The sequence below is a fragment of the Otolemur garnettii genome, unplaced genomic scaffold (genome assembly GCF_000181295.1).
Source record: "Otolemur garnettii isolate 467f Iridium unplaced genomic scaffold, OtoGar3 scaffold00064, whole genome shotgun sequence".
Taxonomy (NCBI): domain Eukaryota; kingdom Metazoa; phylum Chordata; class Mammalia; order Primates; family Galagidae; genus Otolemur; species Otolemur garnettii.
In genome coordinates this window covers 4,113,231-4,130,174 of record NW_003852459.1, presented here as the reverse complement: position 1 = coordinate 4,130,174, position 16,944 = coordinate 4,113,231, and positions in this window count along the sequence as shown.

Below are 16,944 nucleotides of genomic sequence, written 5' to 3'. Positions count from 1 at the left end.
TATTTCATCTTCTTTGGCACTACTGTGAATGGAATAGAGTTCTTGACTATTTTTTCAGCTTGACTGTTGTTGGTATATATAAAGGCTACCAATTTATGAGTGCTGATTTTGTAACCTGAGACGCTGCTGTATTCCTTGATCACTTCTAAGAGTTTTGTAGTAGAATCCCTGGTGTTTTCCAGGTATACAATTATATCATCTGTGAAGAGTGAAAGTTTAATCTCTTCTGACCCTATATGGATACCCTTGATTGCCTTTTCTTCCCTAATTGCGATGGATAAAACTTCTACTACAAGGTTAAAGAGAAATGGAGACAATGGGCAACCTTGCCTAGTTCCTAATCAGAGTGGAAATTATTTCAACTTAACTCCATTCAATACAATATTGGCTGTGGGTTTGCTATAGATGGCCTCTATCAGTTTAAGAAATATTCCTTCTATACCAATTTTCTTAAGTGTTCTGATCATGAAGGGATGCTGGATATTATCAAATGCTTTTTCTGAATCAATTGAGAGAATCATATGGTCTTTGTTTTTTAAATTGTCTATGTGATGAATTATATTTATAGATTAAGGTATGTTGAACCATAACCTGGGATAAAATCCATTTATTTGGTCATGGGGTATAATTTGTTTGATGTGTTTCTTCATCTGTTAGGATCTTGTTGAATATTTTTGCATCAATATTCATTAGTATATTGGTCTATAATTTTCTTTTCTTGTTTGGTCATTTCCTGGTTTGGAGATTAAGGTGATGTTTGCTTCATAGAATGTGTTCGGTAGTATTCCTTCTTTTTCTATATTTTGGAACAGGGTAAGTAATATAGGTACTAGTTCCTCTTTAAAGGTTTGGTAGAATGCTGACTTGAAGCCATCTGGTCTCAGGCTTTTCTTTTAGAGAGATTTTATATAGTTGATGCTATTTCAGAACTTGATATAGGTCTGTTCAACATTTCCACTTCATTCTGGCTAAGTCTTGGAAGGTGGTGTGCTTCCAAGTATTGGTCGATTTCCTTCAGGTTTTCATATTCCTGAGAATAATGTTTCTTGTAATATTCATTAAGGATTTTTTAATTTCTCAGGGGTCTGTTGTTATTTCATCTTTACTATTTCTGATTGATGAAATTAGAGATTTTACTCTCTTTTTCTTGGTTAGGTTAGCCAAAGGTTTATCTATTTCATTGACCTTTTCAAATAACCAACTTTTTGATTTATTGATCTGTTGTATAATCCTTTTGTTTTTGATTTCATTTAATTCTGCTCTAATTCTGGTTATTTCTTTTCTTCCACTGGGTTTGGGATTGGAATGTTCTTCCTTTTCCAGTTGCTTGAAATGTCCCATTAAGTTGCTAACTTCCTCTCTTTCTGTTCTCTTGAGGAAGACTTGCAGAGCTATAAATTTCCCTCTTAGGACTGCCTTTGCAGTATCCCAGAGGTTCTGGTAATTCATGTCTTCATTATCATTTTGTTCCAAATATTTGGTAAATTTCTTCTTGATCTCGTCTCTGACCCACTTATCATTCAGCATAAGGTTACTTAGCTTCCATGTTTTTGTATGAGTCTGCAGATTCCTGTTGTTACTGAGTTCAACTTTTATTCCATGATGGTCTGAGAAGATGCATGGAATAATTTCTATTCTTTTAAATTTGCTGAGGTCAGACTTGTGACCTAAGATGTGGTTGATTTTGGTGTATGTTCCATGGGCTAATGAGAAAAATGTGTATCAGTTTTGTTAGGATGAAATGTTCTGTAGATGTCCGTTAAATCCAAATGCTGAATGGTTAAGTTTTAATCTAAAATTTCTTTGCTAAGCTTCTTGTTGGAGGATCTATCCAACACTGGCAAAGGAGAATTAAAATCTCCAACTATGATGGAGCTGGGAGAAATCAAGTTGCTCATGCCTATTTAGAGTATCTCTTATAAATTGAAGTGCATTGTGGTTGGGTGCATAAATATTGATGATTGAAAGCTTATCATAGTGAGTATTACCCTTAACAAATATGAAGTGTCCATCTTTATCCTTGCTTACTTTTGTTGGTTTAAAGCCTATTGTATCTGCAAATAAAATTGCAAAACCTGGTTTTTTCTGCTTTCCATTTGCCTGGAATATAGATGACTATCCCTTCACCCTGAGTCTAAATTTGTCTTTTAGGGTAAGATGGGATTCTTGTATGCAGCAGATATCTGGCCTGAGTTTTTGTATCCAGTCAGCCAACCTATGCTTCTTTAGAGGACAATTTAAGTCATTCACATTGATTGAGAATATTGATAAGCCTGGGTATAATCTTAGGTATCCAGTGGACATCTTTAATCCTTTCACCACTGTGGAATTTGGAATTTGACCAAAATTTTCTGTGAGATTACTTATGTGGTGGAGGACTGGTCATTATAGAGGACAGGTCTGAGAATATCCTAGAGGGCTGGTTTAGTTATAGCAAATTTCATCAACGTGAATGTCATTAAAGTATTTAATTTCTCCATCATAAATGAAACTCAGTTTAGCTGGATACAGGATCCTGGGTTGAAAGTTATTTTGTTTTAGGAGGTTAAAAGTCGATGACCACCCTCTTCTAGCCTGAAAAGTTTCAGCGGAGAGATCTGCAGTCATTCTAATATTCTTTCCCTTGTAGGTTATGGTTTTCTTACATCTGGCTGCTTTCAGAATTTTCTTTTCATATTAACTTTAGTGAAGTTCATTATGATGTGCCTGGGGGATGTCTTGTTTGGGTTGAGTCATGCTGGGGTTCTGAAACTGTACACTATTTGCATTTCAGAATCTCTTGGCATGTCAGGAAAGTTCTCTTTCATAATTTCATGAAGAAGAGCCTCTGTGTTTTGTGAAGCAACTTCATCACCTTCAGGGATTCCTATAAGGTGAATATTAGTTTTCTTTGAATTATCCCAGAGCTCTCTGAGAGAATGATCCATTTTTGCTCACATTTCTCTCCATCTTTGAGCGCTTGAGCATGTTCAAAAGCTTTGTCTTCAATGTCAGAAATCCTTTCTTCTGCCTGCTCCATTGTTATGGAGGGATTCTCCATATTTTTCAGATTTTGAGGGCTGCTAACTCTTGCCTCAATGTGTCAAAATCTTTGGTAATTTTATCTTTGAAATCATTGAATTCTTGAGACATCTTTTGAATCATTTCTTGAAATTTTAATTCCCTCCTTTCCTCCATTCTGTAGATCTTATTTGCTATGCAGATTCTGAACTTGATTTCTGACATCTCAGCCATCTGTTTATTGATGGGATCTTCAGTTGCATCTGCCACGTCCTTCCTTGAGGGGATTGATCTACTCTGGTTATTCATGTTACTGGAGTTTTCCACTGATTCTGCCCCATGCTAAATTTACACCGTTTGGCTAAGTGAGCAAACAAGGAGAAGTTGTGTTGGGGGCTCTAGGGGTAGTGATTAACTAGCCACATGTGTCTTAGGCTCAGTGAAGCAGTCCTCTGGCTCAGTCCCACCCTGAGAGTAAAGCAGTCTTCTGGCTCAGCCCTGTCCTAGGAGTAAAGCAGTCCTCTGGCTCAGCCCTTTCCTGGGAGTAAAGCAGTCCTCTGGTTCAGCCCTGTCCTGGGAGTAAAGCAGTCCTCTGGCTCAGCCCCGCCCTGGGAGTCTGCCAGCTCTGCACACGTGTATTACTCACAGTCTGTCCCAGATCCATTCTGTCAGTGGCTGCCACTTGAGAAGATGTCAGCTTTCTCTGGTTGCCCAGAGAGATAGGGCATATCTGTCTGGAAAAGCTCCGGGGTTTGAGCCTTATTGTTCCCACTGCTGTGGCTTCTGCCCTTCACCTCTGGGTGCCACTGCTCCATGTGATTCCTCCTTAACTGATCATCCTCTCATAGCACTCGGGCTGCTAGGCCTGGGGTGCTGGGAGCGCCAGGCTCTAGCAGTTCTCAGGCCACCAGCAGGGGTACCAGGAGTGGGATCGCCAGGGAACGCTTGGCTCTGGCAGTTCTAGGGCTGGGCAGAGGCGCCAGGAGTGGGGATCGCAGCTGGGAAGCAAGTGGCTCTAGCAGTTCTCTAGCTGCAGGGCTGGGGACAGGGCACTTGGTCCCACTGGGGTGGGGGACGCTACTCCTGGGCCTCCCCTCACTGTCTCTGCAGGCAAAGGGGAAAAGGTGGACTGGAAGTTCAAAATGGCAGGGAACGTTAGTTTGATTTTTCTGCCTGGTGAGAGAGTGTTTGGAATCTCATCAGGGTCCCTCTAGGGGAGTAGACCCCACTTCCTGTAGCTCTCACACATGGAGTGAGATAATAGGTCCTCAGTTCACCTCTCACCTATAGAAAACTTACAGGAGCAGACAAAGAGACAAACAACTTTCTTGGGGGAAGGATACTTTTCCTTTGGGATATATTATGTAACTGTAGATTGCTTTCTTGGAGTTGCAACATGCCTTAGCAGGGGTGACCTATGGATATCACTCTTCTCTCTTGGCTGCCCTCACAGTCTTTGACTTGATTGGGTATTTTCTGGGCATTATTCTTCCCTCTAGATGGGAGCTTCTGTCGGAGGCTGGCACCAGTCAGCCATCTTGCCCCTCCACCCACTTTAAACCTTTCTAATAGGCATATGGTGGCATCTCATTGTGGTTTAATTTTGCATTTGCCTATTGGCTAATGGTGTTGGGCATCTATTCATTGTGTATTTGCCATTTCTATCTCTTCTCTGGTGGGCTGTTAAAATCATTTGCCTGTTTTTTATTTGGCTGTTTTATTATTATCATTATTATTATTATGAGTTATGGTAGCTCTTTTATGCAAGAGTTATGAATACAAGCCCATTACTAAGTATGTATATTGCAACTATCTTTTTTAACTGGTGACTTATATTTTCATTTCCTTGATATCATTTTTTGAATAGTAAAAGTTTTTAATTTTGATAAAATATAAATTATTATGATTTTTTTCTTTTTTAACTTTTAAACTATTTATATCTTTATATTTAAAAGATAGTTTCCTACAAAAAGCACATGATTGACTCTTAACTTTTTATTAGTCTGCATTTTAAATGTAGTGTTTAGATGATTTGCTTTTAAGGTTATTATTAGTATGGTTGGTTTACAATCTACCATCTTATTACATGCATTCTGTTTCTCCAAGTTGTTCTGTGTTTCCTCTTTCTCTTTCTTCCTTTTTCTTTCTCTTGCCTTTCTTGAGATTAAACTTTTCTTGTATCATTTAATTTCCAGTTGAATAATTTGGCATACTTCCTTTTTTAGGAGTAGCCACAAGGATTTGTAATTTGCATTTTTAACTTATCACAATGTTAAATAATTTGCATTTTTAACTTATCACAATGTCTATCTTTAAGTAATATTATACTATTTCCTATATAGAGTAAGAATTACAGCAATATACTTCCAATTCCTCCTTCCCATCCTTAGTTTTCTACTTGTCACACATTTCCTTTTTACATATTTAATTCATCCCACAATATACTTTTTTATTTCACTGTAGGTGGTCAACTGTCTTCTAAAGTGAATAGATATTTTTAAAATCTTTTTAATTTACCTTTGTCTTTATTATCTCTGCATTTATTTCTGTTGTGCAGCTCTAAATTTCCACTTGGTATCATGCGGCTGGAGAATTTCTTTTGTATTTCTTATAGTGCTGGCATATTGACAATAAGTTTTCTGAACTTTATCTTGTCTGAAAATTTCTTATTTTACCTCGATTTTTAAAAGGTGTTTTCTGTGAGTATAGAATTCTGGGTTGAAAGGGTGTACATTGAAGGTGTTAGTCTAATGACTTCGACTTGCATAGCTTCTGATATTCTGGTATAATCCTTATCTTTGTTCCTCTGTGTGTAATGTGATGTTTCTATATGTAATGTTTCTCTTTTCCCCAGCTTCTTTCAAGATTTTCCCTTTGTCTTTAGTTTTCAGCATTTTGGCTATGTTGTGTCTAGGTGGGGGTTGGTTAATTTATTTTGGTATGTATCATGCTTGACATTCTTTGAGCTTTTGCATTTGTGTTTTGAGCTCTTACTTTTGTTGAGAGTTCTCATTGTCTTTTCAAATATAGCTCCTTCCCTTTCTTTCTCTGTCCTCCCTCTCAGATTACAATTACACATACTTTAGACCACTTGATGTTATACAAACTTCAGATATTTTATTATGTTTGTTATTCATTCATTTTTCTCTTTAGGCTTCACTTGAATAATTTCTATTGTCCTCTCTTCAACTTTAGCTTGTTGTCTCTCAGCCATTTTCAGTCTAAAGATGATTCTACAAAGGAGTTCTTCATCTCTGATACTATATTTCTGGTTTGGTCATTATTGTTGCTGTTGTTTTTTTAGCATTCCCATTTGATTTTTTCTTATAGTTTCTGTGTTCTGCTAAATTTCCCAACTATTTATGCATATTGTTCACATTTTCTACTAGACTTTCAACATCTTAATTTATTCGTTTATTTCTTTCTTGCTTACTTTTTTGAGACAGAGTCTCACTCTGTTGCCCTGGGTAGAGTGCCATGGTGTCATAGCTCACAACAACATCAAACTCTTGGACTCAAGAGATTGTCTTGCCTCAGCCTGCTGAGTAGCTGGGACTATTGGTGTGTACCACAATGCCCAGCTAGTTTTTCTATTTTTAGTTTGGATAGAGTTTCACTTTTGCTCAGGCTTGCCTCAAACTCCTGAGCTCAAGCAACCACCTGACTCAACCTCCCAAGGTACTAGGATTATAGACATGAGCCACCACAGCTGCCTTTAAATTATTTTAAGATCCCTTTCTGTTAGCTGAAACATCTGTGTTATATCTGATTGTGGTTCTATTGATTATTTATCTCTTGACAATGAGTTACTTTCTTTTGCTTTTTTGCATGCCCTCTAATTTTCTCTATTGAATGTCAGACATTATATGTATATAGAAGAACAACAGATACTAGAACAAATAGCACTTATGCTTGGAAACTGACATCCCTCTTCTGTATAGGGATTATACAGAATAATTAGTATAGGACCTTATGGCAATTTAGTCAAAAATTGAGCTGAGTTTGGGTTTTGTCAGGCTTCACATTCTTCTAGCAGTGGACTGCTGTCTCTTTGGGTTCAGAGTAAGGGCTGGGTTGTTCTCCCATCAGCTTTCAGCTGCCATGAAGGCTTATACCACATACGGATCTCTCTCCATGTCCTTGTTCCCCCCATCATTAGTAGATTGTTGTTGCCTACAATACGGCATCAGGTTCTGATTGAGGTTATGGAGGTTCTCTCTTGGCCTGATTAAAGCCTGCTCTTATCCCTTCCCTTCTCACCATTTCTGCCCCTCCTACTTTTGGTAGGGAAACTCTGCCTTGCATCTGTTATTGATTGGAGTTTTCCACCTATCCCTAAGAAGTAGCAGATCTCTGCTTGCCAAGAACATAGGATTCTAAGCCCAAGATGGGTATCTGCTGCTCTCCTGGAGGTCGGGGTTTGTTTGTCTCCTCCAACAATGGATTTTTGTTTCCTAAGAGATCATTTCCTATCTCTCCCTTCTCCCCATCACCTTCCAACCCTGCCCTACCAGACGGAGGTAAGTTTTCCTTCTACTTTTCCATGGAACAAATGCTGAAACCTGAAAGAGTAGGTTTGCTGCCCCTTTTGGGCAGATTTTTCCTTCATAGGAGAGAAGTGTCTAGGAAAGGAGATTCATGCCTCCCCCCAGCAGCTGATCACTTCCTTTACTCCAGTCCTCTTCCTTTCCCCTAATTTTTCTCATGATCACCTAGCAGAAAACTATGCAAAAATGTTTCTGAATGCATGTAAACTCCATTTGTGCCTAGAGAACAATCTAGTCCTAAATAAGATTTTTCCAGTGTGATGGTTTTTAATAATGTGTCAGTTTGGCTAGGATAGAGTCTCCAGTTATCTAACCGAACACTAACTTACATGATGATGTAAAGGTAGTTTGCAGATATAAGTAAAATCCATCATCAGTGAATTAGATAAGGAAAATTATCCCAGATAATTTGGGTGGTTGATTCAATCCATTGGAAAATCTTAAAAGCAAGGTATAACTTCCCTAGAAAAAAAGAAATTCTGCCTGTGGACAATAGCATGGGCCTGTGCTTATCAGTTTCAGACTGACAATGATTTTCCCTTTCCAGAAGGCCTATCCTTTCGATTTCAGCCTTGCTTAGCCAGCCTTCCCAATCACACAATTCTAATGGATAGAGAGTCTACTGATTCTATTTCTTAGCTGAGCCCTGATGGATATAGTCCATGATCTTAATAATTTTACACTGTAGACAGATAATGAACAGTAAATATAGCCAGAGGAGATAAATAACACAAAAAGATACTAAGAAAGGTAAAGGCACAGAGAAAGACACAGATGTTCATTTTGAATAAGGTGTCAAGGAGGTCTTCTGATGATGAGACTTGGGGGCAGCAACATAAATTAAGCAAGTAAGCAATGCCATATATATACAGTATTTAAGAATAAAACATACCTAGTCTAGAGGACAGCAAGTACAAACTCCGGAGGTGTTTGGGAAAGAGAAGGAGGGGGCTGATACAGGAGTTCAAGTCAGACAGACTAGGTCCTATAGGGACTGGAAGGTCATAGAAAGCCCTGGGGTCTTATTGTGAAGCTCTGCAGGGCAATGAGAGGATACAAGTTATAAGTACATGGCTGCTTATCAACAGAACATGGGGTGGGGGTGGGAGCAGGGAGCCCATGCAGGAAGCTGCTGCAATATTCCAGGATAGGGGTGATGGAGGTCTGAGGCAGAATAACAGGGATGGAGAGCACAAGAATTGGTGAGTTTCTCCATGTACTTTGAAGGTAATAATGAGAGTTCTGCTAAGGGATTTGGGGCGGGGGGGGGGTGTGAGAAAAAGCAAAGAGATAAGACTGACACTAAACATTGGGCCCAAGTCTCAGTTCCCTGGAGAGGCTTTCCCTGACTCTCCAAGTCTGGATTAGACATTATCCTCTGGTCCTGCTCTTTGGTTAATAGAGTGTTCATCACACCAACCCATGTTTGCTATTATCTTTCTGTAATCCAGTTCCAGACTGCAAGCCTTCCCAGACTACAGATTGTTTATATCTCATCACAGCTATACATCCAGGACCTAGTACAGTGCCCGGCAGACACTCAAAAACATCTACTGAATGAATAAGTGGGTTTTTCTCAAATGTTTGCAGCTTGGAATTAAGAAATTTTATCTTCAAGTCCAAGCATGATGGCTGATGCCTGTAATCCTAGAACTTTAGGAGGCTAATGGCAGGTAGATTGCTTGAGCTCACAAGTTGAAGACCAGCCTGAGCAAGAGCAAGACCCTATCTCTACTAAAAATAGAAAAGCTAACCAGACATCGTGATAAGTGACTGCAGTCCTAGCTACTCAGGAGGCTAAGGCAAGAGGATCACTTGAGCCCAAGAGACTGAGGTTGCTGTGAGCTATGATGATGCCACAGCACTCTAGTCAGGGTGACAGGGTGAGACTCTGTTGAAAAAAAAATTATCTTCAAATTATGTTAATCTCAAGCTATCCATTTTATAACATAAATAATAGATTAAATATCATCTATTTCATAATATCTTTTTTCATAAATTTAATCATTTTATTTTTACCATCTCTACCATTTCATCATCTACTAAGGTGTTTGATTTTTATATAAATTTGGATAAAATGTATTTGTTATAAATATTAACTCATCTGTGATAGCTATAGAAATTTTCCTTATTTCTTATTTGTATTTCAACTTTGATATTTTTTAATGTATAGACACAGCTTCCTGTCATCATTTTTGTGAAGTCAGCTCTGTTAATCATTTCTCTTAAAATTTTTCAATGACAAGTCCTTTTACATCTAGAGTGAACAGATATAATTAAATCATCCTTCAGGTTTTTATGTTTTAATTTGTTTTTTCATTATTTCCCCCATTTTTTCTTCCTGGGATTTATTTTGTATGTAATAAAAGAGGATTAACTTACCTGATCTTTCTCTAAAAATGCAAACCAATTGAAAATGACAGTGAGTTTTAACCTTAGAAACCCCTGTAATAATCTCTTAAGGCCAAGGGGTTGTGTATTCAGTGTGTTATTTTTTTAATGGCAACTAATATTCTCCTTATTTCAGAAATTATAGCAACTATCCCTGCAGGCAACACTAAAATATGAAACGATGCCCTTCTTTACTATAAGAGATGTATCAATATATATCAGACATTTGTCTGAATTGGTTCACTGAGCTAACACTACTAAAAACCTGAGGGTTTAATCACAAACAATGTTTTATTCTTTTTCCAAATAACTTTTCCAGTTCCCAAGGACTTTCCAACTGAATAGTTAAAACTAAGAATTTTATGTTGGCATAACCGTGCTTTGAGACCAGGTGATTTCCAGGCATTCTTACGTGTTCAGCAAACACATTGCTCTTTCTACCTGTGACCTAAATGACGTTTAATTCAATTATTTAATAGCATAACAGTGGCCCACTGACATGTCCTTAATTTAGCACAGCCACAAATAATTTAGCAAATGCACTTAGCTTTTTTCTGCCTGTTGAAGTTCAACACAAAAGAACAAAGTAATAGTGGAGACTGAACATATATAAACCTAAGAAAAATGTTCAAACTTTCAAAACTAATAATAAATTTCAGGGCAAAGGTTGCCTAGTATGCCAAATGTGGGATTTTTTCATAGTTCGGGACCCTAAATCCCTGGGGTTACAGAAATCCCAAATACAACATATTTTCTATTATTAGCATTTTCTGTTTCTAATGCTGTTAAATTTCTGCTCTAATAAAAACGTGGAGATCTATAAAGCTAGTTTATGAGATCAGATGCTTTTCATGTGCCAGAATATTTTAAACTCCAACTCCAAGTTTTAGTTTAAAAAATCAAATCCATAATGAACTTATCCTAATTTTTATCAAAATAAAAACATTTACTGAGGAAGAGAAGTGACTGAGAAATGGGCTGGAATTTCACCTTTGTTACTTTTCTGTAAATCAAGTGCGTGAGTGTCCCTGTGGCTTTCAGTGGCAGAAATAAAACATGAGAAGAATTCTAGCTGACTTCTGAATGACTGAATTTCTCCTTATGCTGTATGATATTAGCTTTTGAATCACAGATCTACCTTACATGTTAGAATCTTGGCATCAGAGCACCCAGCCAAAGTTTGAATGTTCCTGCTCAGAGAATATTCTTTGGTAAAAGATCTGAAGATATGGACCCTTTTATAATTGTATCTAAAAAAAGCAATCAATCCTGGTTCTGTGTACCCTCAATGAGTCCCCAACAATAAAAATAAATAAATAAAAGGTCTGAAGAAATGTTAAGTAACCATCAAGTGACCAAGTAAATCATCTGAGGATCAGCTCGTTCATTTTGTAATTATATACCTCTGTATTTGGTTCAACACTTACCCAAGCAAAAGGCTGAAGAAATGAATGCATATGTATCATCTAAGAGATAATATAATACGGATTTTTAAGCTAAACAATCTTTAGTAAAATAACTTTATCTGAACTATTCAAATAAAAGCCCAACTTAACTATGTATTGTAAGTGACAATCTATTCCAGAGTTCACAAAGCCCCTTGTGAACTCTGTGTGTTCAAAAGCAGTATAATTTATGAGGATAAGCTCTGGACTCTATGTATTTTCACCAGAGCAGATCAGGGGTTGTTACTGAATACTTATCTTTTTCATGCTTGGGCTAAAAGACAATTCTATTCCTTGCCGAATTTTAGCATTCGGCTTTAAAATCATGATCCCATTCAGGTCATCAATGGGGAGGGACTATGGCAGTGAAAGTATGATTGTGTCACAGTGCATTTTAAGTGGTTTATTTAAGTGCTTCTTCTAGTGGGCTAATAATATGTCTTGATTCTAAAAAAAAGGTGGGGGGGGTCATTTTACCAGTGAGTTAAAAAATACAAGCAGGTTTCCAGAATCCTGATCACCTCTGTAACATCTGAGCACTGCGATGATTGTAAATCCCTTCTGACAGCCAAAGTCCAGGGTCCCCTGTCACTCTCCAGCTGAGACACTTAGGATGTATTTGAGGGGTGCTAATAACTTTAAATTGTTGTGTACTGCACATGCTTGGAACCGATCACTTCCAAATTGGCCAGCATATAAAAATTTGAAGAGCTTCAATTATTTTAAATCACCCTGTGCAGTGTAGAGAGAGATTTAAAATAGTTGTAGTGCCTCACATTTTTTAAGCACTTCAGTCTGGAAGTGAGTCAAGCAACATTCCAGCATGGAGCTCAAGACACACTGCACTAAATACAGGGCTGTCCCGAAAGTATCCAACCACATGTGCCTCTCTGTCTAGCCTTTCTGGACCGTCCTCAGATATACCTATAACCCCAGGAAGTGGGGTTTGTTTTTTTGTTTTTTTTTTTTTTCAATTACACATCCGAGAGGGTGGGGGGTCTTTGAAAAACCAAATAAATACCCTCGTTCCAATTAGAACACAGTTAAGTGAGAAATGTGATTATTAGGCCAGGCCAGGGAAGAAAGATCCCTATGATGTTTACAAAGCAAAAGATGGCTTTCCTTAAACGAACGAACGGTGTGAGGCAGATAAAAGAGACACAAAGCTAAACAAATCCAAGACGGTCCTGAAAGCACTGCAGGCAAATTCATACACTCCTACATCGGAATTTCAATAGCAGGGGCATTTGCCCTCCGCGTGTTTTTCTCCCCAATTTGCCGGGCAGAGCCGGCTCTCTGGTTCCCTCTTGGACGATGATTGCACGGCCTTGTGTTTTACCAACACTCTTGCGCCACTTTTTCTATATTCTCTTTGTTTGACTGAAGGAGAGGGTGAGCACTTTGACATTTTACCCAGCTCAGAGTTCACTTTCGACATCCAAATCCTTAAAGGATTCAAAAGTCCTACGCGCACAATCAGGCTATTTAAAGATGGTCTTTCTTCAGCATTTTCCATCTTTTCATCTGCGGGGAAGTGTGGTTTCTCCGGTTGCCTTTGGGTGTTCACGTATTTTAGGCCTGGCACTGCTCAGAAAGCAGGATGCTCTTCATAATTCTGCGTCAGTGAAAACATAATGTCCTATAGTTAGTGGGGGGGGGGAGGGCAAAGGGAAAAAAATGAAAGAAAAAGAGCCCGAAGGCACTGGAATAATTAAGCAAATGCAGTGACAGCTGTGGCAGGTCCTGGGCAGAACTGGCTCCACTGAGCTGAATTAATGACATCAACAGCCCAGTATCTCCATTAACACTTGATCATTAATTATTACTCTCTGACAGTAAGAGCCGAAACCTTCTCAAGAGTGCCTTGTTATTCTACTCTACCTGCCCTTAACACCCACACCTCAGCGCAGTTAGTGGGGCTGGGTTTCCCGTCTTGTTTTGGTTTTTGGTTTTTGGTTTTTTTTTAACTTTAAGTATTGCTTAATTTACTTGGATAAATACGGATGGCCATCAGGTCATACGGTCTTGTTTGCATTACTGAGCTTCGTGTTCTTTCATCTAAGACGGGGGGACCCCTCCTCCCCACCCCCCATCTGCTATACTGACTTTCTCTGTCAGGTTTAGAAGGTTCCGGAGACACAGTCCACCTGAAGAAACACGAGGCAGCAAATAAGGAAATTCTCCTTTGTCCCCTTACCTAGCTCTGTAAGGACAAGGATGCCTCAGACTTGCTCGGAATCCCTTTCCTAACTGTCTTTCATGTCTAAAACTCATTCACTTCCCGTGCTAACCCCAAACACAAAGCCGATTATTTTTATATATGTAGCACCAAGTATTTACCTCATCAAATTCAGACCATCCTCCAGTCAAGTCCTACTCTTTCTGTTTTACAATGCACATTACTCAGATTGTATCTTTTAGAAATTAAAGATTCATCCTATATCTATTTCTAAATGTTTTGGTGAACCTTTAAAATGTATCAGAGACTTGGCCGTTTAAAACACACACACACACACAGAAGGATAATTTATAAAATTACAGGAGACAAATTAGGCAATAAAAACAAAAACTCAAGTGGCATGTTAATGTCTAACAATGCCACAGTTTTCTCTCCAACAAAGGTTGGTCCTTGCCACGTGACAGTGTGTCTCACTCACTGGTGAGAAAAAAAATGGGGCGTGCAAACACAAGCTCATATGTTAAGTACTCTCCTCACGGCAGCAGACCTTACAGTATCAGAGTGATAATTAACCTTTACCAAAGAAGACTTCATACAAGTCCAATACATTAATTTGCTGATTGTTCTTTTCCTGCTAGAGACATAATCCAGAGTTCACTTCTTAGTCATAAACATAGACACAATATAACTTAATAGAGTGCCTGCTCCAACTAATGGCCCTGAATGCCCTGAGAAAATCCCAGAGCTTCTGAGACTATGCTGTACATTTCCCAGCATACAGAGAGAATCTACGCATCTCTCCTCTTCAACAAGGAAACAATGTTGGAATCAGACCTGCCCAAATTGCCATCAGTTTTATTTTCTGGAGGGCACTCATACTGGCCCCAGTGTGGCAGGCAGTGTGTAAATTTTTCTAAGATGATTGTGAGAAATAAATAAATTCAGAATAATAAATATTCCACTCACTAACTATATGCCACTTAATTATATCATACGGGCTTATTGTTTTTTCCTCCCGCTTCTTGCTATCCTAAGCCTCAAAAGAGCCGTGCTCCTTCTTGGGGAAAACCTTTATTCTCTACCTGTATTTATAACACAATGTCTCAAAGACAAGTTCTCCACAAGGGTCCCCCTGGGTCCTTTGGTCAACCCACATGACTCACCAGGCCTCTTTATTAGAAACCATTACTCAGGAATCACCATTACTCAGAAATTATAGCTTGTGGAATGAAGCCTTTGATTAATACAACTTCATGGTTATCTGGTACATTAACATTATAAAATGAAAAAAAAAAAGTGACTTAGCTCTATGAACTTTAGTTCTTTTACCTATAAAATCACCAGACAGAAAAAGCCAGCATAGTTCCTTGCAGCTCTAAAGTTGGGAAGTTTTGTTGAGAGAGATGCTTTTGCATAGCTAGTGATGGAGTGAAGAGAGAAGAATCTGGAAGGAAGGACACAGTAACCAGCACCAAAATCCATTTAGCATAAATTAAAAGAAAACAAACACTGAAAATTGATGTGTAGGGCAATTTTGTGATAAAGGGGGGGAAAATCAGGGTTTACCGTCTAGGTACCACTGTCTCTGCCTCCGGGGAATAGTCATATGCCATTGATCTTTCTTATGAATTGAAGTACCTGCCTTCCTTATAATTTTCTCACTCCACACACTTTTTAATAATTTCCAGGATTTAGCTCAATTTAACTTCATTTCAGTAATATGCTGACTACTCCTACAATCACTCCAAGCAATGGCCCAAACACTCCCCCCATAGATTTTTCTGGCCTATAGACTTGGGTGATCTTGATCCTTTTATAACTGTCTCAAAACTTCTCTTTTAATATCACACCAAATAGATTCCAATCTAGATAACATGCCTTTTAAGATCCCCTTTTCCCTCTCACTTTCTTTCATAACAGTAACATTGTTGACTTGCATTCCTAGAAACCTGTTTTAGTAAATTTTCTCTAACTGGTTATAGATATTGCCTGTTCCCACTATATACTAATTCTTTCTACCTGATACCACACGCTTTAGTTTTTCCATAGCATTCCCAACTCATCAGTCACACTGAGTCATCCAAGTGCACTTCAGGATTTCTAGCTAAAAAGACTGGTTTCCAATAATTCTGCCACCATATATAATCATTTCGTATTTGAAAACAATTAGCAAAAAGGAAATTAATGAACACAAATCATTAACGGGCCCTGTTCCTGATACTTACAACAAAAGGAACCACATTTTCCAGGGGCGATCTTTAAAAGAAAAAGTCTCTTTTAAACATTCTCTGATTATAGTTTCTTATTAAATATTTTCCTGAATTTTCTTCATCTCATGCCACACTCACAATGACTCCAAAGAATTAATATCTCGCATTTTGATTACCTCTTTTTTTTCTTTTTTTACATTTAGCAAGAGATTACAGAGCAGATACTGTTTGACATTGAAACTCTGTTAACCGTGTCCTCCACTGGGGCATAGTTGTACACATTGTTTCCGAGCTAACATAATGGGGAATATTTTCAAAGAGGGCTGTGTTTCAAGCCAGATGGTTTATCTGCTGAAACAATTCTCCCAGTAGAGAAATAGTGGCTGCACAGTTGCAGTAGTGTTCATAAGCCTAGTGCAGTAGATTCATTTGGCACCCACATTTTGGAGTCTAACAAAAGTGTGGTTTGTGCGAATCTCAGACTCAGACGTTCATAAGTGAAAAGGAGTTTTCTGCAATTGCACATTGTGCTTTATTGGAAAGGCAGTAGTGTGTTTATATTAGGAACACAATATGTAAATACGATATAATTTCTAAGTACATATTAATAACTTTACATCTATGATACAAAGAGATGATACCAAGACAACAGCTTCAGAGATCATCACAGTCTGGCTCTAAAAGAGCTAAGTTGCCATTACTTGTGTTGGAAACAAATAGAGGTATTAACCAAAATTCAGGTCGACTAAATCTATTAAAATGTTTTTGAAAGGACAGAAGAAGACTAGACCTCTATTGGATCTTGGACTTTTGGCAAAGAGCATCTATGAGTTTCAATAAATGTTCTATCAGTGCTATAAAATACAGCTCCGCTCGCCTTCTCAGGAAGCTCTTGATTTAAAATCATAATTAAAAATCTCTTGATTTTCCAGAGCCCCTTACTGGAGGCCTTGGTGACTCACAGCATTTGCTTCTCTGTCCCACAATGGTCTTTCGTAGCACTGCCATGCACGCTAGGAATCTCACCCTCCTTTGTCATAGGAACAGCCACTTCCCAGTACACTAATACTGCCCTCATTTTAAAAATAAAAGAGAAGAGTTAGAGGATTCCAACAGGGGGTTACCATGTTCTGAAACGTCTCAAGCATGTACAGCGATGGGAAAATCCCTGA